Source organism: Lissotriton vulgaris, chromosome 9 (assembly GCF_964263255.1).
Source record: "Lissotriton vulgaris chromosome 9, aLisVul1.2, whole genome shotgun sequence".
Lineage (NCBI taxonomy): Eukaryota > Metazoa > Chordata > Amphibia > Caudata > Salamandridae > Lissotriton > Lissotriton vulgaris.
Genome location: NC_141697.1, coordinates 816,592,848 through 816,614,258, shown reverse-complemented (window position 1 = coordinate 816,614,258; position 21,411 = coordinate 816,592,848).

Below are 21,411 nucleotides of genomic sequence, written 5' to 3'. Positions count from 1 at the left end.
ATGTACAATTACAAGTATTACATTCCATTAGAAGTTGGGTGGCAATCAAAATGTCATACATATGATGTAGATATACCATAAGTAAACCCAGGGCAAATACAGAAATGTTACACATACGCAGGGGATAGCCAGAAAGTTAAAATATCCCCGGCTTTGAGCCAAAGCTTTTTTTTCGCCAAGCAAGTCATTGCAACCCCCCCCCCCCCCCCCCTTCCCCAGAAGAGCTCTCTTGTCTCTTCCATGTGCAGGACCCATACGGCCACTTTAATTCTTCGTGGAGAGAAGCCAAGCCGGGGGCTGGATCTGTGACATCACTTGCAAGCCACAAATTGCAGGCAAACACCGCTGCGGAAAAGGAGGAAGTGCCGGTTCTCAGCGCGAACTCCGTTGGTGGGGAGCCCGAAGTCCAGTGTGCTACAAACATTTTATTAATTGCATTTTGTTATCCGCAAATAAAACGAACATCACGTTTACTCGGAAGAGTCTCCTGCCTACTCATTAAGGGGGTCCCATCATACAGTAAAGCACATGAAAGATACCAAGGGTCTTTTCTGATTATGTCAGTGAGTGGAACCTATGTAGTGTCCCAGACCACCTATACCTAGAGGTTAATTAAGAGATTTACACAGGAGAAGAGAGGGAAGTAAAGTGCAAATTTATAAAGAAAAGAAAAGTGTACCCATCAGCCCACACAATAGTGGAACTTCGTCATCTGGGTGTTTTTGTTAACAGCTGGTGTCCAGTGAGCTCTTCCACAGGAAAAATCCTGAGGCTAGCTGAACTTGGACCCACCGGTTGAACCATCAACCGAAAAAGATGAGAGTTTGAAGGCTGGAGGGGCACGTTGCAGTGCTCAAAGTAGTGGAAAATGTGAAAGAAAAAAACAGAAGAATCTGAGTGATTAAAAATACCTGTCTTGATGTCTTAAGAAACTTTATTAGGTGCGCCCATCAAGACGGTATGATTAAAAGCAGAGTGAAAATAGTATGGAAGGAATTACTATTCACCATGAATGATAATTGGTCAACATGTTTCAGCCCTTAAGGGCTTTCGTCAGGACCTATGATGTACACTACTGCAACACTTACCACATGCTGTGATAGATAATTTTCATAGTGTAGACATATCCACTGTGCAGTTGTATGTCTATGTTTATCAACCTTCTCCTGTGAACAAAGTAAAGTGAGAAACACACAAAAAAACACAATACATAAATGTAGTCAAAAATAAACATATCGAATGTATTGATATTGGGTGTGTCTGTTTTCTTTTCACTTTACAACTCACCCAAATTTGTAGGGAGGAACTGCCTCACCTCACCTGGCGCTCGCTCAGGAAAAAAGGGAGGCCACTCGCTGAAATTTTCAGAATGATATCTGTGGAAAGGACTCAGTACCTGCCTTAACGGAGAAGCATCCTCGCGCGGGGATGAGTCCGTATAACTTAGAAGATGACTTGTTCCCTCTCCCTAGGACTTCTTCTTTCTCTCTCCCCCTGCAGGTACGCCAAGGTCAGAACCCGGAAGATGGACAACCGGAAGTAATCCTTGCTGAACCCGGAAGTCCCGCCCCCGACTACATCCCGGAAGATAGAAAAACCGGCGAACCACAACGAAGGGGGTTCCAACCCGCGGACTCGTGGCAGGAGGCAGCAAGGAAGGAACCTGAGCAGAGAGAGAGAAGTGAAGAGTCGGAGAACCAAGCGGAGGAGGACGCCGACGGCGACGTTTGGTCTGAGGACTGGTGGAGTCCTCAGGAGGTGGCTGGAGAGTGGCCGCAACTCACCAGGGAGTTGCGGCGGGCCACGTGAGTAACCGTCATCCGTCTCCGTGTGCCGCTTGTAGATAGTTGTAATTAGTGTAAATAGTATAACGTTGCACCGATCTGAGCACGAGAGCACTGTGTATATATATATAGCTAGACCCCCCCCCTTCTTCACCGCGAGCACCCTGTCGACCCCTTGTCTCCCCTCCTGTGTGTCGGCCTCTTCCACCTCCCCGTTTAACCCGTCCCTCACTCTCCCTTTTCCGTATCCTCACCTCCCGGTGTCGGTGGTAGTTACCAACCTTGAGAGGAGCAAAAGACTAACGGCCCTCTGTTTCTTCTCTCGCCCCAAACCTCCGAGGCCCACCAACAGAAGTCAAGGACCCTACGGCACTTCAGAGAAGGAAGACTTACACCATGCTGACGACAGCAGCCCAGCAGCAGGACGTCTTCCACTTCCCTCCCTGACCGGACGTCTTCTCTACCTCGGACTTCGCCAAAGAACCCCATCGGAGCCTTTTTGTTCAGAGACTTCTTTTCACCACCTACCTGTGTCCACAATATATCTCGCTAAACATAGCACACTATATCTGGCCTCCGCGCCTGTTATTCCGGCCCGCCGAAGCCCACACGCCACAAGTGGTGTCAGAAGTGGGATTTCCCGGAGGCATGGAGGCCGCAGTCAAGAAGCTGGCCGAGAGCCAGGAACAGCTTGGACAGATGATGGAAAGATTCCTGAAAACCACGGAGGATGACCGGGGTCAACTCCACGATGTCCTAAAAGGGCAAGGCACAGCCCAGGACCAGGCCCTCGGGAAACTCACAGAAGCAATGGGACAGCAGAGGCCTCTGGCGCCCTTACCATCGGTCGTTTTGCAAAAGTATGTCGCGGGGGAAGACCCCGACTTCTTTTTCACGAATTTTGAAAGACTGGCTCAAGCGGCGAACTGGCCTGAAATTCGCTGGGGACATTATTTGGGACCATTGCTGACCGGGGAGTTGCAGTCTGCCTATCAACAGGCCAACCTACAGGGGCAGACGCCGTATGCCGACATCAAGACCTGCATCCTCGAGCGTCTGGGGATAGACGAGGAGTCCTATAGGATCCGCCTAAGACAAGTCAGAGAGGGGCCCCAAGAAACCCCTCGGGCCCTCTCTTATCGCATCCAGGATCTAACCACCCGGTGGTTGAAACCCGCTACGGCCACTAAAGACGAGATAGTGGCTAAGATCAACCTGGAACAATTCCTCGCCTCTCTTCACCCGGGCACCCAAAAATGGGTGCGGCAACATGCACACCTGACGCTCGACAGGGTGGTGGAGATAGCCAGTGCCTACAGCAAAGCCCAAGAAGTGCAGAAAAACAAAGAAGAGCACCTGTCTCGGGGGCCACATGGTAGTCATTTCCGTCCGCCCCGACCACCTGTTCCACGAAAACCGGACCCTGTCCCTTTTGTGCCCTATCCGATGATGCCCCGACCAAACGCACCCGGACCTCAATGTTACCACTGCGGTGGTTTTGGACACATCGCCCGTCATTGTCCGCAGAAGGAGGAACCCATGGAAGTTGGGGTGACCCGGAATTATGTGTGTCTTACGGCAGGAGTCTCACCCCCACCATTTAGGTGTCATGTTAGGATCAACAACCAACCCCTGATGGCACTGGCTGACACCGGATGCAGACACAGTGTAGTACGACCTCAGGACATGCCGAAACCTGTCGGCCCCGTCACAGGGTCCGTAGCCATCAAGTGCGTCCATGGAGACACCAAGAGCTACCCCACGGCACGAGTCACAGTACAAACCAGCACGGACCCCGGAAGGACCCTGAATGTTGGACTAATACCAAACCTGCCGGAGCAAGCAATCCTAGGAAGTGATTATAGCGGTCTCCCCCTTCTCCTACGAGACACTACCAATTCCCTTGAGAGGTGGTGGAAGGAAGCCCCGTTTTCCCAAAACCAAACCCTGAACCCCTCTCCCGAGAAACAAACCAAAACCAAGAGCCAAAAGAAAAAGGAACGTAGGAGGTACGTTGGAGCCTATCCGGTACAAGAGGCCCCACATCCCTGGGAGACGGATCGCGAATTCCGAGCCTCACAACAGGAAGATCCCGTACTACAACATGCATGGGGACAGGCCCATGACGACGAGGACCCGCTGCATGTAGGTCCCTACTTCTTCCGGTCTAGAGGCCTGTTGTATCGGAAAGCGGACCCACAGAAACCCCCCCAGTTAGTTATCCCGGGTCCATTCCGAGACAAGGTGTTGTTCCTCGCACATAGCCATCTCCTGGGCGGCCATTTCGGGGAAGAAAAGACAGGACAGGCAATACTCGAGAAATTTTACTGGCCGGGGGTGTATAGCCAAATCAAACAATATTGTAAGGAATGTGCCATCTGCCAAAAGAATAGCCGCTACCGACCCCCTAAGGCACCCCTCCGCCCTCTGCCGCTCATTGACATACCCTTCAGCCGAGTAGGAATGGACCTTATCGGGCCCCTGTTGCCCTCCAGAAGCGGTTGTAGATATGCCTTGGTAGTGGTGGACTATGCTACACGCTTCCCCGAAGCCGTCGCCTTGAAACATCCCACCACCCAGAATATAGCGAAAGCCCTGATATCTATCTTTTCACGGGTGGGGTTTCCACAGGAGATTTTAACTGATCAAGGGACCCCATTTGTATCCGCGTTGATGCGCCAGGTATGCTCCCTGTTAGGAATCAAGCAGTTAAGAACCTCGGCATACCACCCCCAGACAGACGGGTTAGTGGAACGCTACAACGCTACCTTGAAAGCCACCCTAAAAAAACTATTGGATCTGGAAAGCAAGAGGTGGGAGGAGATGCTGCCTCTGGCTCTGTTCGCCATCCGGTGCAAAACTCAAAGCAGCACCGGATATTCCCCGTATGAACTGTTGTATGGGAGACCTCCCAGAACACTCTTAGATATGGCTCGCGAAGCTTGGGAGGCGGAACCCGATCGTACCCGACCCCTGCCCGAGTATGTGGATAACCTGAAGACACACCTAACCCAAATCCGAGATATTGTACGTCAGCATATGGAAAAAGCACAAAATACCCAAAAACAGCAGTATGATAAGGGAACCAAGAAGAGGTCCTTGGCTATCGGTGATCTGGTGTTGTTACTCCTACCATCCTCTGACCACAAACTTCTGGGGCAGTGACAGGGACCGTTCTCCGTCATCCGACAGGTAACTCCCGTCTCCTACGAGATAGAGACCGAGCCCACTCGAGGAGTCCGGCAGATATATCACATCAATCTCTTGAAGAAATGGGAGGGGCCACGACCCGTCCTATCCGGCGAACCAGTGGTTACCCCTATACCCTTTGAAGGGTGCATAGACCCGGATCTACCTCCTTCAATGAAAGAGGAACTAAAACATATATTATCCCCGGTACAGAGTGTCTTCTCCTCCCTGCCTGGACGCACAACACTAGTGGAACACTCCATCCAGACGGATCCTGGGGTAACCGTGAGACAACGGCCATATCGTGTTCCGGAAGCTCGCAGAAACGTAATAAAGAAGGAAACAGAACAGATGTTGCAGATGGGCATTATCGAGCCGTCGGTTAGCAGCTGGAACTCTCCGATAGTCCTGGTCCCCAAACCTGACGGCTCGGTGCGATTCTGTATTGACTTTCGAGCAGTAAACAAAGTCTCACAATTTGATACGTACCCCCTGCCACGGGTGGATGAGATGGTGGAAAGAATCGGCACAGCGAAGTACATCAGCACCCTCGATTTATGCAAGGGGAACTGGCAGATACCCCTGAAAGAAGATGACAAACGGAAGACCGCCTTTTCTACCCCGGACGGCCTGTTTCAGTTCCGAGTAATGCCTTTTGGTTTACACGGAGCCCCTGCCACCTTTCAGAGGGCCATGAATAGGGTCCTACAGCCACACTCCCGCTATGCTGGGGCTTACTTAGATGATATAGTGATTCACAGTAATACCTGGGACCAACATTTGGGACATCTCAGGGCGGTGGTATCTGCTCTGGGCAATAGTGGGTTTACCATAAACCCGGCCAAGATAACCTTAGCCGCTCAAAGTGTCAAGTACCTGGGCTATCTTTTAGGGGAAGGCCTCATCCGGCCCCAAGACAACAAGATAGAGGCCATCCGATCGATACCCTTCCCCCAGACCAAGACAGAACTTAGAGCCTTCCTGGGACTTCTGGGGTATTATAGACGGTTCATACCGAACTTTTCCCAAACCGCGGTCCCCCTGACCGACTTGCTAAAGAAAAGTACCAAAACAGAAGAGGCCCTGAGACATCCCTCGGTTCCTTTAGTGCAGGCCTTTGAGGCTTTAAAGCAGGCCCTACTGTCCAGACCCGTCCTTCTAAGCCCTGACTATAGCCAACCGTTCATCCTACAAACGGATGCATCCGATCAAGGGTTGGGGGCCGTCCTGTCTCAGAGAGACCCCTGTGGGAACGAGAGGCCCATTTTATACATAAGCAGGAAGCTCTATCCCAGGGAAATGAACTATACCTGTGTAGAGAAGGAGGCACTAGCCATAAAATGGGCAGTGGACAGTCTCCGCTATTACCTAGAGGGAAGGGAATTTGTGCTATATACGGACCATGCCCCTCTGGCCTGGATGGCCCGCAACCGAGGCCACAATGACCGTGTCCTCAGGTGGTTCCTTTCTCTTCAACCCTATAGGTTCACCACCGAACATAGAAAAGGGGCAGAACAGGGTAATGCAGATTATCTATCTCGTTTTCCTTGTTCACACACCCCCACAAGAAAGACAGCTAGGGAAAGGGGATGTGGAAAGGACTCGGTACCTGCCTTAACGGAGAAGCATCCTCGCGCGGGGATGAGTCCGTATAACTTAGAAGATGACTTGTTCCCTCTCCCTAGGACTTCTTCTTTCTCTCTCCCCCTGCAGGTACGCCAAGGTCAGAACCCGGAAGATGGACAACCGGAAGTAATCCTTCCTGAACCCGGAAGTCCCGCCCCCGACTACATCCCGGAAGATAGAAAAACCGGCGAACCACAACGAAGGGGGTTCCAACCCGCGGACTCGTGGCAGGAGGCAGCAAGGAAGGAACCTGAGCAGAGAGAGAGAAGCGAAGAGTCGGAGAACCAAGCGGAGGAGGACGCCGACGGCGACGTGTGGTCTGAGGACTGGTGGAGTCCTCAGGAGGTGGCTGGAGAGCGGCCGCAACTCACCAGGGAGTTGCGGCGGGCCACGTGAGTAACCGTCATCCGTCTCCGTGTGCCGCTTGTAGATAGTTGTAATTAGTGTAAATAGTATAACGTTGCACCGATCTGAGCACGAGAGCACTGTGTATATATATATAGCTAGACCCCCCCTTCTTCACCGCGAGCACCCTGTCGACCCCTTGTCTCCCCTCCTGTGTGTCGGCCTCTTCCACCTCCCCGTTTAACCCGTCCCTCACTCTCCCTTTTCCGTATCCTCACCTCCCGGTGTCGGTGGTAGTTACCAACCTTGAGAGGAGCAAAAGACTAACGGCCCTCTGTTTCTTCTCTCGCCCCAAACCTCCGAGGCCCACCAACAGAAGTCAAGGACCCTACGGCACTTCAGAGAAGGAAGACTTACACCATCCTGACGACAGCAGCCCAGCAGCAGGACGTCTTCCACTTCCCTCCCTGACCGGACGTCTTCTCTACCTCGGACTTCGCCAAAGAACCCCATCGGAGCCTTTTTGTTCAGAGACTTCTTTTCACCACCTACCTGTGTCCACAATAAATCTCGCTAAACATAGCGCACTATATCTGGCCTCCCCGCCTGTTATTCCGGCCCGCCGAAGCCCACACGCCACAATATCATATTATTTATCATATTGTTTGGATTTATATGCAAAATCTTATATTGTGTGACAGAAAGCAGACACGAATGAGACCTCTGACACGAATGAGACCTCTATATACGTGACCTAAGCCATGTTTGTTTGAGATGTTATAGTAAGATGTTTGCCATCTTTGAGTGTTTAAAAAGATGGGTTTGACTATATGTGCAAAACTACTTTTAAATCCGGAATTTTCTTTCTAATCTCCATAGTTTACAAAAGATGAACTTGAAAAGAAAACGGACACACCCAATATCAATACATTCGATATGTTTATTTTTGACTACATTTATGTATTGTGTTTTTTTGTGTGTTTCTCACTTTACTTTGTTCACAGGAGAAGGTTGATAAACATAGACATACAACTGCACAGTGGATATGTCTACACTATGAAAATTATCTATCACAGCATGTGGTAAGTGTTGCAGTAGTGTACATCATAGGTCCTGACGAAAGCCCTTAAGGGTTGAAACATGTTGACCAATTATCATTCATGGTGAATAGTAATACCTTCCATACTATTTTCACTCTGCTTTTAATCATACCGTCTTGATGGGCGCACCTAATAAAGTTTCTTAAGACATCAAGACTGGTATTTTTAATCACTCAGATTCTTCTGTTTTTTTCTTTCACATTTTCCACTACTTTGAGCACTGCAACGTGCCCCTCCAGCCTTCAAACTCTCATCTTTTTCGGTTGATGGTTCAACCGGTGGGTCCAAGTTCAGCTAGCCTCAGGATTTTACCTGTGGAAGAGCTCACTGGACACCAGCTGTTAACAAAAACACCCAGATGACGAAGTTCCACTATTGTGTGGGCTGATGGGTACACTTTTCTTTTCTTTATAAATTTGCACTTTACTTCCCTCTCTTCTCCTGTGTAAATCTCTTAATTAACCTCTAGGTATAGGTGGTCTGGGACACTACATAGGTTCCACTCACTGACATAATCAGAAAAGACCCTTGGTATCTTTCGTGTGGTTTACTGTCTAGTTGGGGGATAAGATACAAGCAGGTCTATAAATATACTTTCCCCTAGGGCCCTCCCCCCCACTTTTTGTTTTCGTCCCATCATACACCCTTAGGGACATATACCCCTGGGTCCACTGAAAAGTGGTCGAGAATGCTGGCATAGAGCCGTCTGAAACAAGATGGAAAACATGTTGGCAGAAATGAGGGAAGGACAGCGGAAGCTTGAGTGGGCCATGGAAAGGAATGCCAGCCAGGCTGAGTAGGACCGGGCTACCTTCACCTCCACCATACAAATATAAGTGGACAATATCACCAAACATGCGGACGGGCAATCCCAGCTGTTGTTTATGTTAGGACAAGGCAGAGCAGAGGCTCCACCGGGAACAGTGGTTCCTCTGCAAAAATATGTTCCAGGAGACGATCCGGTGTCATTTTTAAAAAATTAGAGCAGCCCGCAAGAGCCAGTGCTTGGCCCATTGACCGTTGGCCCTTCTACTTGGCGCCGCTACCTACCGGAGAGGCCCAGGCAGCCTATCAAGTGGCCAATAGGGATGGGACTGCCACATACGGTCACATAAAGCAGCTTGTGATGGACCGGTTGGGCATAGACAATGAGGCACATCGTTTTAAGTTTTGACAAGAGAGGGGAGCAACCAGAGACACACCAAAAACCCTCTTTTACAAGTTGAAAGATGTCACAGACCAGTGGCTAAAGCCCTCGGAGTCCACAAAGGAAGAGACCTCCTCTCCTCAGTGTTTCAAGTGAGGCGAACGGGGCCACATAGCTATGTTCTGCAGTAAACAAAGGGAGAAGCCAGAGGAAGAACATATGGACGTCAGCTATGTGCCCCATGCCATTCTCTATGCCCAAGAAACAGGACCGTTTTACTAAGTGAGTCTGACTATGAATGGTTGTCCTCTGGTAGCCCTTTTAGACTCTGGGTGCAGACACTCCATGGTAAGAGAAGAACTAGTACCCCAATCCCAACTCATACCAGAGAGGTCTGTCAGTATGAGGTGTGTACACGGGGACGTTCAACACTATCCTCTGGCCACTATAAAACTCTGCACAGAAGAAGGTATAGAAATAATAACAGAAGTAGGGGTACTTCCATTCCTTACAGAGCCTCTCATTTTAAGCATCAACAATCCATGTTTTTCCTCTCTATTATTGGCTGCCTTGCACAAGGCTCCAGAAAATAAACCGCCCCACAATGGGCTTATGGCATCCGAGCCATGGGCTATAGACACACATTTCAGAACTGCCCAGCTTAACAACAGCACCCTTAGCAAAGCCTGGCAGAATGCTAGAGTACAGCAGGATTCCCCACTCCGTACCTATCCTTGTTTTATAGTGCAGAATGGCCTGCTATATCGATTGGCTCAGGAAGGTGCAGTGCCCCAATTGCTGGTTCCAGTGGGGTTCAGGGACCAGCTTATGTTTTTTGCTCATGCCCATCTTCTTGCAGGGCATTGTGGTCCGGAGAAAACCGCTCAGTCCATCATGCTGAATTTTTATGAGCCAGGAGTTCATGCCCAAACCCGGATGTATTGCCAGGAGAGTACAATCTGTCAGAAGAGAAACCCATATATACCACCTAGGGTACCCTTGAATCCTCTTCCCATCATTGGCAAGCCTTTTAACCGGGTCGGAATGGCCCTTATAGGGCCTATTCCAAAATCCCAAAGGGCCCATCCGTACGTCCTAGTCCTAGTGGACTACTCCGCCAGGTATCCCGAGGCTCTTCCCCTACGCGTCGCAACCGCTCCCACTATTGCCCAACTGTTGGTAGAAGTATTCTCCAAGATGGGGTTTACCTTTGAAATCATCACCGACCAGGAGACCCCCTTTGTTTGGAGGTTAATGAAACAAGTGTGCAAACAGCTGAACATACAACACTTAAAAACCTCAGTATATCACCCACAGACCGATGGCCTCGTAGAGCGCTACAACGGAAATTTGAAGTTGACACTCAAGAAAATGTTGACTGGGGATGGCAAGAATTGGGACCAGCTCCTCCCTTTAGCCCTCTTTGTCCTTAGAAGCCAAGTCCAAAGTAGTCTTGGCGTTTCTCCCTTTGAGCTTCTTTTTGGGCGGAAATCCCGTATGCTCCTGGAGATAACCAAAGAGAGTTGGGAGAAAGACAGGACCACTGAGGCTCGTTTCATGTTGGATTACACCAATCAAATCAAGGCACGTCTCCAGAAGCTATGTGCTCTTGCCCATGAGACTCTAGAGAGAACCCAAATGAAACAGAAGACAAAAGGAAAAAAATGGAGAGAGTTGGCTATAGGCGACTGGGCACTCGTACTGCTTCGCACTTCCACCCATAAGCTAAAAAAAAAGAGTGGCAAGGCCCTTTTCAGGTCCTAAGAAAGATAGGCAAGATGACCTATATCCTGGGTCTTTCTCCAACTAAGACCAAGATGTATCATATCAACTTGCTGAAGAAATGGCTAGGACCGCCGCCTAACAAAACCCATACCATCTCCAGAATAGAAGAGTTGCCACATACGGTAGACGCCACTATCATTAACACCGAGCTGAGTGCTGAAGAAAAAGATGAAGTACATTCCCTTCTCCTCTCCTTTAAGGATGTCTTTTCAGATCGGCCAGGGAGAACTCACGTAGCGATGCATTCTATCACCACTCAAAAAGGAGTCATTATAAAGCAGAGACCTTACAGAGTCCCCGAGGCCAGGCGTATTGCTCTCCAAAAGGAAATCAAGCATATGCTAGAGTTAGGGGTTATCGTTAAGTCCAGTAGCAATTGGTGTTCTCCAGTGTTATTTGTTCCGAAACCGGATGGCAGCATCCAGTTTTGTATTGACTTTCGGGCCGTGAACTGTATTTCAAAACAAGATGGGTATCCGTTCCTGAGAGTAGATGAACCTATAGAACTCCTGGGTGAGGCCCAATATATTTCCACCATCGACCTCACGAAAGGCTACTGGCAGATCCCCCTGAACCCTGCTGACCAGGAGATGACAGCCTTTTTTACTTCTGACGACCTCTTCCATTTCACTGTTTTATTTTTTGGGCTACACGGTGCCCCAACAAGTTCCCAAAGGGTAATGGACACACTATTGGCCCAACACCTTTCATACTCTTCAGCCTACTTGGATGATATAGTGGTGTATAGCCGAACCTGGAAAGACCATCTGACACATCTTACTGCTATGTTTTCTGAGCTTAGAAATGCTCGTTTATATACAAACGCGAAAAAGTCCAGGTTTGCTTTTCCGAAAGTGAAATATCTGAGATTTTTTCTAGGAAAGGGTATCATAGAACCCCAAACCGAAAAAGTGAGGGCAATACAGGAGACCCGGAGCTACGGGCCTTCCTAGGCCTGGTTGGCTATTATAGGCGTTTCATCCGATTCATTGGAGAAGTGTGGCTCAATGGTTAGAGCGGCAGACCCTGATGGAGAAGTCTGGCCCGGGACCAGGGTTCAGTTCCTGCCTCGGCGGGTCTTGGGCTCAATTTCCTCGGACCTGATAATTCTCGCCTCAGTGTCTATTCTAATCATGGGTCTCACTCTGCAACTTTGGGCAATAGAGGGCTCCTTTTGCCATAGCCTCTTAGAGGTTGTTTCCTCTTTGGTTTTGAAATCGTCCAATTTTACGATAATCGGCGACCTGAATTTACACATGGACGCCCCCCTTCCTAATCCGGTTTCCAACTTGCTGGCTGATCTTGAAGCCTTTCAAATACATCAACTGGTGCAATCACCGACCCATATAGGTGGTCATTTGTTGGATCCTGTTCTGACGAATCTTACCACTAACATTCTTGTGCTCTCACCTAGGCCTATGGCTTGGACTGACCACTGTTTGATAGAAGCCCTTGTCACTATCCCTAATTCCTCCTACAACAATAAGACCTCAGGTCTTCTTAAGCGCCCTTGGAGAAAACTTGATTTGGAACATTTCCATCAGTTGTTGATGGAACATCATCCTCAACCCCCCTCGGAGGTCTCTCTTGGATACGACAACTTCTGCAAGTGGCTTAATCACTCCCTAGACGTGTTAATACCAGCTAGGTGGAGCAAGACTAGATCTAGCCCTTCCAGCCCATGGTATGATGAATCCCTTAGACTGCTCAAATCTACCTGTAAAAAAGCTGAACGTGCATGGCGAAAAACTTACGACGCGGACCTTAAGTCCGCCTATAGGGCCTGCACGAGAGTCTATCATCGGGCCGTCTGCTCTGCCAGAGCAGCCTTTTACTCGCGGGAGATAAAAAATAGTTCCAATCCCACGAAAGTAATTTTTAAGGTCTGCAAAGACCTTACAAGTAAACAAAATCAATCTGCCACTCTGGCAGCCTCCCTAGAGCACTGTGAGGATCTGGCGTCATTCTTTATTGAAAAGGTCGAGGCAATCTATAGGTCATTCTCCCAGTCTACCATCCAGGAGAATGACATAACACCTAAGGCTTCCTTACCACTGCTGACTATTCCCAGCCCTACGCTAGAGGAATTTAAAGCCTTGACATTAAAGGTCAAATCCGGCTCACCTGATGACCCCATGAGACCCATTCAATTCCAGGAAACTGCTGAGTGCTGCTACCCGGCCATGCACAGTCTCATTGAGCTGTCTTTTAACACCGGCTGTGTGCCTAGTGCTTGGAAGCAGGCTACCATCATTCCTATTTTAAAAAAACCGTCCCTCGACCCCACTAAATCGGAACATTATCGGCCGATTTCCCTGCTTCCTTGGCTAGCGAAACTAGCAGAATCTCATGCTAACCGCATCCTGTCACTCCATCTGCAGGAAGCGAAAATACTGGATAAATCGCAGAATGGGTTCCGTGCGGGTCACAGTACCGAAACGGCTCTTCTAGCAGTGGTCGAGAACATCAGGAAAATGTTGGACCTAGGTCAAACGGCGGCACTGATCCTATTGGATCTTAGTGCCGCGTTTGACACGGTGTCCCATCAGATCCTCCTCCATCGCCTTGAGGAGGCCGGAGTTGGAGAGAGAGCACTCGAGTGGTTTCGATCTTTTCTTACTGATCGAACTTTTAAAGTATCCACTCCCCCTTTTGTTTCTGCTCCTCGTCCGATCCTGCAGGGTGTCCCACAGGGGTCGGCCCTAAGCCCTACCTTATTTAATTTGTATGTCCAACCGTTGGCTCAGGTCGCCCATAGCTTTGGTCTCTCCATGGTGTCATACGCCGATGACACGCAGCTGGCGGTGGCACTTAACGGAGAGACCAACATGGATGCTGCCTCTTTTCAGACCGCGCTAAAAGCTGTGGCGGGCTGGATGGCGAACAACCGCCTCCAACTGAATGCCTCTAAAACCGAGGTTATTATTTTTGGTAGGGAAAGTGAGCTTTGGGGCGATCAGTGGTGGCCATCTGAATTAGGCCCTGCTCCCACCCCAGTGGCTGAAGTTAGGAACCTGGGGGTGTGGTTGGATGATAAACTTTCATTCACCGCCCACACTAAACGGGTTGCCGGAACCTGTTTTGGTGCCCTGAGGTGTCTGCGACCCATTTTTAAGTACTTTGATGCTGACACAAGACAGATCATTGTCCAGGCCACAGTCTTGGCTAGATTAGATTACGCCAGCTCTTTATTCTTGGGCGTCAATCAAGCAGAACTAGTGCGCCTCCAGCGGGTGCAAAATGCGGCCGCCAGGATGTTGGTCGGTCTTCCGAAGTTTGTTTCTGTGCGTCGCACTATTCAGGATCTTCACTGGCTGCCTGTGGGGCAAAGAATTAAATTTAAAACTCTTTGCCTAACTTTTAAAATTTTGAAGTTGGCTTCCCCCCCTATTCTGTCCCAATTAATCTGTCACTATGAGCCATCCAGAGCCCTCCGATCCTCAGGGACTAATCTTGCTGTAGTGCCACGTTTTAAAAAAGCAAGGATGGGCGGACGCTCTTTTGCTGTGATGGCAGCAGCTCTCTGGAATTCCCTGCCTGCCTCCCTTCGCTCCATTCCTGATCTGCTCCCGTTCAGAAAAGCTTTGAAGACCTTTTTATTTTCTACTGCTTAGTCTTTTTTAGCCACTAGCTCCCGTGTTGTGTTTTTTACCTTCTCCCAAGCGCCGGGACGCCTCTTGGCTGCGGCATCCGTGCGCTTTACAAAATAAAATAACATAACATAACATAACATAACAATAGCTTGCTTAATCTCCACAACGGCACCAACAGCGCTGGGATGCCTGGCTTCACCTTGGGGGTGCCCAGGAGTGGGCATTTCACAGGGAAAAGCCAGGAAGGGTTCCACAGCGGTATGCGTACAGCGCCAAGAAAGCCCATGGGGTATAAGTGTACTTTACAAGTACAAATTCATTTCATTTCATCCCACAGTTCTCAAATATCGCAGCTAACCCTCACAAACCTGTGGAAGAAAACATCTTCTCCTTCATGGCTCCCCTGCCCTTCAGCTTCGGAGGAGTCAGCTTTTCAGTCCCTAAAAACTGCCATAACCACATCTCCTGTATTGAGGAACCTTAATTTTCACAGGCCCGTCATACTACAGACAGATGCTTCCAGGGTGGGGATTGGTGCAGTTCTTTTCCAACTGGACAAAGAGGGCCGGGAATTCCCCATCCTCTACATCAGTAGAAAACTCTTCCCTAGGGAACAGTCTTACTTATTGAAAAGGAGTGCCTTGCTGTTGAATGGGGTATCAAAAAACTATGGTACTGCCTTGAGGGTCGCCCCTTCGTCCTTTATACTGACCACGCCCCTTTGACCTGGCTGCAGCGTAACAAGGGCTGTAATGACAGGGTGCTACACTGGTTCCTGTCCCTTCAACCTTTTCAGTTTGAGATCCGGCTCCAGAAGGGATCTGAGCAAGGGAATGCTGATTACCTCTCCCACTTTCCTCTTTCTCCCGTTCGGGGAAATTCCGGGGGGAGGGATGTGTCAAGAGACCCCTGTGCATGAGTACTCAATGTTATCCCCCGATATTGACGTTATGGTGCTTTGTGCGGAGGACCCATACGGCCTCTTTAATTCTTTGTGGAGAGAAGCCGAGCCGGGAGCTGGATTTGTGATGTCACTCGCAAGCCACCAATTACAGGCGTACAGGCGAACACCGCCGCGGAAAAGTAGGAAGTGCCGGTTCTCAGCGCGAACGCCTGCAGAGAAAGTGGAGACACGCCAAAGAGAGTCGAGAAGGAAGAAGCTACCCCCGAAGATGGTATCGCTGCCTCAGCGATCTGAGGAGGAAGAACACCAGGAGGCCAACAAGGATATTTGCCGCCCGCCACGCTCCTGCAGGAGTGTGGCTGGAGCAGATACGTTGCCGGATACGGGGTTTTCAAAAGCACTGGGTGGGAACGGGTAAAGCTTTGAGGGTGGTCCCAGCTGTCTGTATTTCACATGGTTCTGGTGTTCGTTGCTCCCTCATGCTCCCTTCCCCTTCACCTCAGGACGTTGAACTGCCCCACTAATACGTGGTTTGTTTTTCCTTTGTTTTCCGGGTTTGCCATCTCGTGGAAGAGGTTGCGCCTGTCAAGACTATCCCCAAGACGGTGGAGAGCCAGGAGTCCCCTGTTCTACGAACACTTTATTATTTGCCTTTTGTTATCCACAAATAAAACGAACATCACGTTTACTTGGTAGAGTCTCCTGCCTACTCATTAAGCGGTTCCATCATACACCCCAGGGACACACCCCTGGGTCTGCTGACAGTACCTTATACTTATACAATTTAATTGTAATAGATATTAAAATTATATTATTATGCTTCAATTGGAAATTAATGCATTGTTCTGTGTAATGCTAGATTCATATTTTAGCACAAAATCATCATGCATAAGCTGTATTTCAGGAAAGCCTCAGATTTTGCTTCCCTTCCTAAGTATGAGCTCATGAACTGAATCGTCTGAAGCCTATGGGAAGTTTTTGTGAAGTTTTCACTTGTGTTCTAACACTCAATCGTCTCATTCATGTTTGTAGTTTACTTGACTAGACTTGCAACAAACGTGTTACTTCTTAAAGCAATACTTGAGAATGCACTGACAAGAGATGATAGCATGAACTCTCCTACTTTCTAAATGTAACAGATGATCATACAACAAAATTACAGTGGTCCTAAGGAAATTGCGAGCATTGGATTACTTAATTCTTCTAGATTTGTATACTTTTCAGTTACTACATCATCTCATCCTATTGAGAGTGACCAATGGGAGTGGTCCAACAAATTTGGTGTTGTCAAAGGGTGTAAACCTGGAATTGGTGGAGTATAATTACCTTATATTGAACTAAGGGGCATCTCCTCCTTACCACCTTGTGGTACAGAGACTGACAATTTGGGATCTCCAGAACAAGCGAAATGTGACAAAATACTGTGTTTGCAGCCAGCTGGTATGCTATCGTAGTGGGAAATTTTCAGCTGAAAGGGTCCTTAACGGAGTGACTGTGGAATTGCTGTTGCAGCACCGACAAAGGCAGATAAAATCTGTCTATTGTACTCAAACTGGTCCTTCAGAAATTTGCTGAACTTTCCTGCTGGGCTGGTATGAGATAGGACTGTTGTCCCTTTTTAATTTGTCTTTTTAGGACAAAATATCCCTCAGTTGAGGAAGATAGATCGCTTAAATATTGAATCTCACATATATGCAAGTGCTTATTAAATCTGATCAATTTAAAGCTAAGTCTGTATGTTAATGCTTTGTCAATTAAACTGAATAATATATAACATTTTGTTGTAATCCCACTTGGTATGCTCCGCCTCCCCTTCTACCTCCTTCCCCTTGGTACAGCCCTGGTAAGATTGTGTGAACATTCCACAGCTGCCTCAAGCTGACTGGAACCTGTGATGGTGTTCAGATGTAATAAACAAGACTTCTGAAGATCTACTTGTGCGCCTCATTTTTGTAACACTGGTGACGCAAAACCGTGTGGGGACGGTACACCATCACCCCCAATACGTACTCCAGTTACAGCCAGTGATTAAATATGAAGATTCATGACTTACCTTATGTAGAAGGTTGAGTTGAAATGCAAGGCATCCTGCAACCCTTGCCGTGATGACTTCAAGCTGCGTACTATACTGGTAACTTCTTTCTGAAAGTGAAGGTGAGGAGTATAGAGCCCATCGGAAGCTGTGTGAGAGTAACGCCCACCGAAGGATCCTCTTCATTGGCAGCAAATCTCGGTAGTGAGATGAGCGGTGTAACCCCAGCAGTGCCACTTTGTTAAGCCAGGGAGGAGATAATCATCCCTGCTTCTGTGTAATTATCAGTGGTGTAATCGGTAGCCCCCCCACCCTCTGCGACTTTCCTCGTGGAGGTTCACAGGGGAGGAGAGGATAAAAGCTTTACTAGGGCTATTGTTTCCTCAGCTGTGAGCTGCTGTCAGCACCGTGGTGCAGGCAAAAGCAGTGAAGGAGCTGGGAGTGTCTGCTGGCGTCAGAAGGGTGCGGAGCCAGCGGGGGTTTCAACTACAGGATCGCTGCGGGTCCTGTCAGCGAAGCGGTGGCGACATAGCTGGGAGTGCGTCATCGCCTAGTGGAGGTGCTGAGGGGGCACATGCTTTTCCGCGTGAAGTGAAGGCATCACCGCCAAGTCAGGGGAAACTCATCGGCATTGGAGGCTCCGAGGGGGCAGCCCTGGGGGTATCGTCCTGCGCCCTGCGGGAGCAGCGTTTTTCCCTCGGCGCAGCTCTGATCCTCCTCAGAGCAAGCGTCATCTCCGGAGGCGGCATTAACGAGCGGCGCCTCCCCACAACTTAACCCCTGCCTCACTGTTCTTTCGTCTTCAGCCTGTATTATCCTCTGCTGACAGGCACAGGTGCGAGTAAATTACCACCTCGATTTTCCAAGGAGGTCAAGGTTTGCCTGTCTCTTATTAACGCTGATAGGCACAGCAGACTTTTTAACACTTTTGCACAGTGTCCTTTGGATTTGCCCAGGTCCCCCATATAACTGTCTTCGCCAGGAACACCAAGTAGCCCACCTTCCACCCAAAGCAGAGAAGAACATTTACTCCACGCTGTCACTTATTACACGCTGACAGTCACAGCTGGAAGCACATCTACTACATGCCTGTCGTTTTTACACGCTGACAGGCAGAGCTGGACTTTTGTCACAATTAAACTGCATTTTCTACTTTGGAAGGGGGGGATACACATGAGCTGAGAGTAAACCTCCTTTAACGGCCTTGTGGGGAGTAATTTTTTTAACACTAACACTTCTTTACTCTTCTTGCTTAAAATGGCGAGTACCAACATGTCACAGCTGCCACCTTTTCTCAACGAGGTGGGAGAGCCGCAGTTACCATGGAATCAATGGTTTGGACTTTTAGAGTCCTACCTCATAGCAATAGGGGGGTGAAACATTTTCAGCACTACGAAAACTACATACTTTACTTTCATAATTTAGGAATTGAAGGGCGAAAAACGTATGATACATATCAGCGGAGGCAGAAGAGGACAGCGATGATGATGAAAATGTATACTTAGCAGCAGTTAACAGATTTGAAAAACATTTTGATAAAACTATTAACGTTGTGTTGGAAAGGCACAAATTATTTTCAAGAGTACAGAGGAAGAGTGAAAAAGTAAAATTGTATATTGCAGCCCTTAAAGGTCTGGCCAACACATGTGAATTTGAAACCCTGCAAGACTTTCTCATTAGGGACCAACTAGTACGGTGCACTAACAATGCTAAGATACAGGAAAGGCTCCTAGTTGCTAACCCAGACCTGAAAAAAAGCTATTGACATCGCTGTAGGGATCGAACATACTGCAGATTGCATGGTAGCCTTGAATGGAGAGGGGGGAAAAAAACAGGTAAATGCAATAAGCAAGCAGGAGGTCCATAAGGAAAACAAGAGTAAAGGGCCTAGCGTTATTCCCTCAGGGACCAAACTAATGTTTCATGTGTGGTATCCCCAACCATCTGGCTAATTACATAGGGTGCCAAGCCAGATCGGTCACATGTCACATATGTGGGAGGAGGGGCCACTTGGCCAGACTCTGTAGAGATCACCAACCCAAATCTGTCACCTCCATCGAGCATGAACCTCCCCAAGAAGTTAAATTGGTGTTTAAATTACAAGATGGGGACAAGACTGGTAATTTTCCGTCTTGTACCATTACATTGGACCAAAGGGAGGTCAATGTATTTGCCGACTCAAGCTCACCCTATACTTTGGTGGAAGCAGACACTTTCACCAAAATGTTCCCCACGTGGCAACGGAAGATACAACCTGCATATATAAACCCTGGGGGATACGATGGGAACCCCATACCCTTAGTAGGCATGACAACCATGAACATAGGATTCAAAGGTAGGAGCACAGTGGGCAAAATGTATGTCACACAGAAAGGATCCAGTTTGTTGGGTTGGAAGCACCAAAGGGAACTGGGCATCAAGCTAGACCCCAATAGCCCTGACCAGGTACTCCTAGTGGACCAGTCAGTGGGGGGGACTGAAGTTTGTGATGATTTCCTCAGAGTTTTTACAGAGGAGCTAGGCCTACTAAAGAACTACCAGCACTCTATCAAGCTTAAAAGTAAGGCAAAACCAGTGGCTCATTGAGTGAGACCCATACATCACTTGATGCAGGCACCCCATACAAGCCAAATTAAACAAACGTTTGGCTCAAGGGGTCATTGAACCTATAGATAGCTCACAATGGTTGGCCCTGATCGTTCTTACGACCAAATCCTCTAGCAAGGAGATCAGCTTATGTGTGGACCTTAGAGACTTAAACAGCACTATATGGGTGGATTGCCAATTGTTTCAGCGTATTAGACCTCTCATCTGCCTACCACCAGGTGGAATTGCACCCAGATTCACACAACTTAACCTCGTTCATTACCCCTTTAGGGGCCTTCCAGTACATTTGCATGCCCTTTGGTTTGGCTTCGGCAGCCGCTGCCTTCCAGGGGATCATGCAACATGTACTGGAGGGCCTCCCGAACACCATGTGTTTCCAGGACGACATCCTCATTTATGGGAAACACGTGGAGGAGCACAACTCCATCTTGAGAAAGGCATTGAGCAAATTGGAAGCAGCAGGGTTGACACTGGAGAAGGAGAAGTGTTGCATAGGTGTAGGGTCTGTAGAATGCCTGGGTCACACGATTTCGGAGGATGGTATAAAGCCCAAAGTAGACCTGGTTGAGGCCATCCAAGGGACAAAACCTCCAGCAAATGTTGATGATCTGAAATCAATTCAATTCAATTCAAAGAGGCTTTATTCGAGCATTTCTCATGAAAGCACAATACATACAAAATATTAAAACAGTAATAAAATGATTGCCTCAGACAGGTAAAAACAAGACTTTTTGGGAAAGAATCATATACATATAAGCAGTATTAAATAATTGCCTCAGACAAGTAAAAACAAGAATTTTTGGGAAAGAATCATGTACATATATGTATACAATTTAAAATAAAAGCGTCATCAAGTATCATGTAGTAGTAAAACTCACCCTCTGTAAACAGTTACTAGACTATCAATTTATTCCTAATAAACGATGCCCACCCCAGAAATTTCGCTACTGCTATAGCCAATGGCAAGTATGAGCTAGTACAAATAATTCTCATAGCTACAATACTACTTTTGGTGCCTAGATTTTTACATGCAGGTTTTAACCAAGTTTGTCTAGGGATAGCATAGGCTTGACAGGCGAATAAAAAATGGCCAACAGTCTCCTTTTCAGATCCACATGCGGGGCAAGAAATGTTAAGTGAACCCCGCCACCTGCCAGTGAGTGACCTTAGTGGAAGAGTGCCTATCCTCAATTGGCATAGGAGCTTCCTATCCCGTGGCTTTGTTATTATGTCCCAGTAAGGTTCGTAATCGGGAGAGATTTTAGATTCCAGATAGCATCCTGCCATAGATCTAGAATC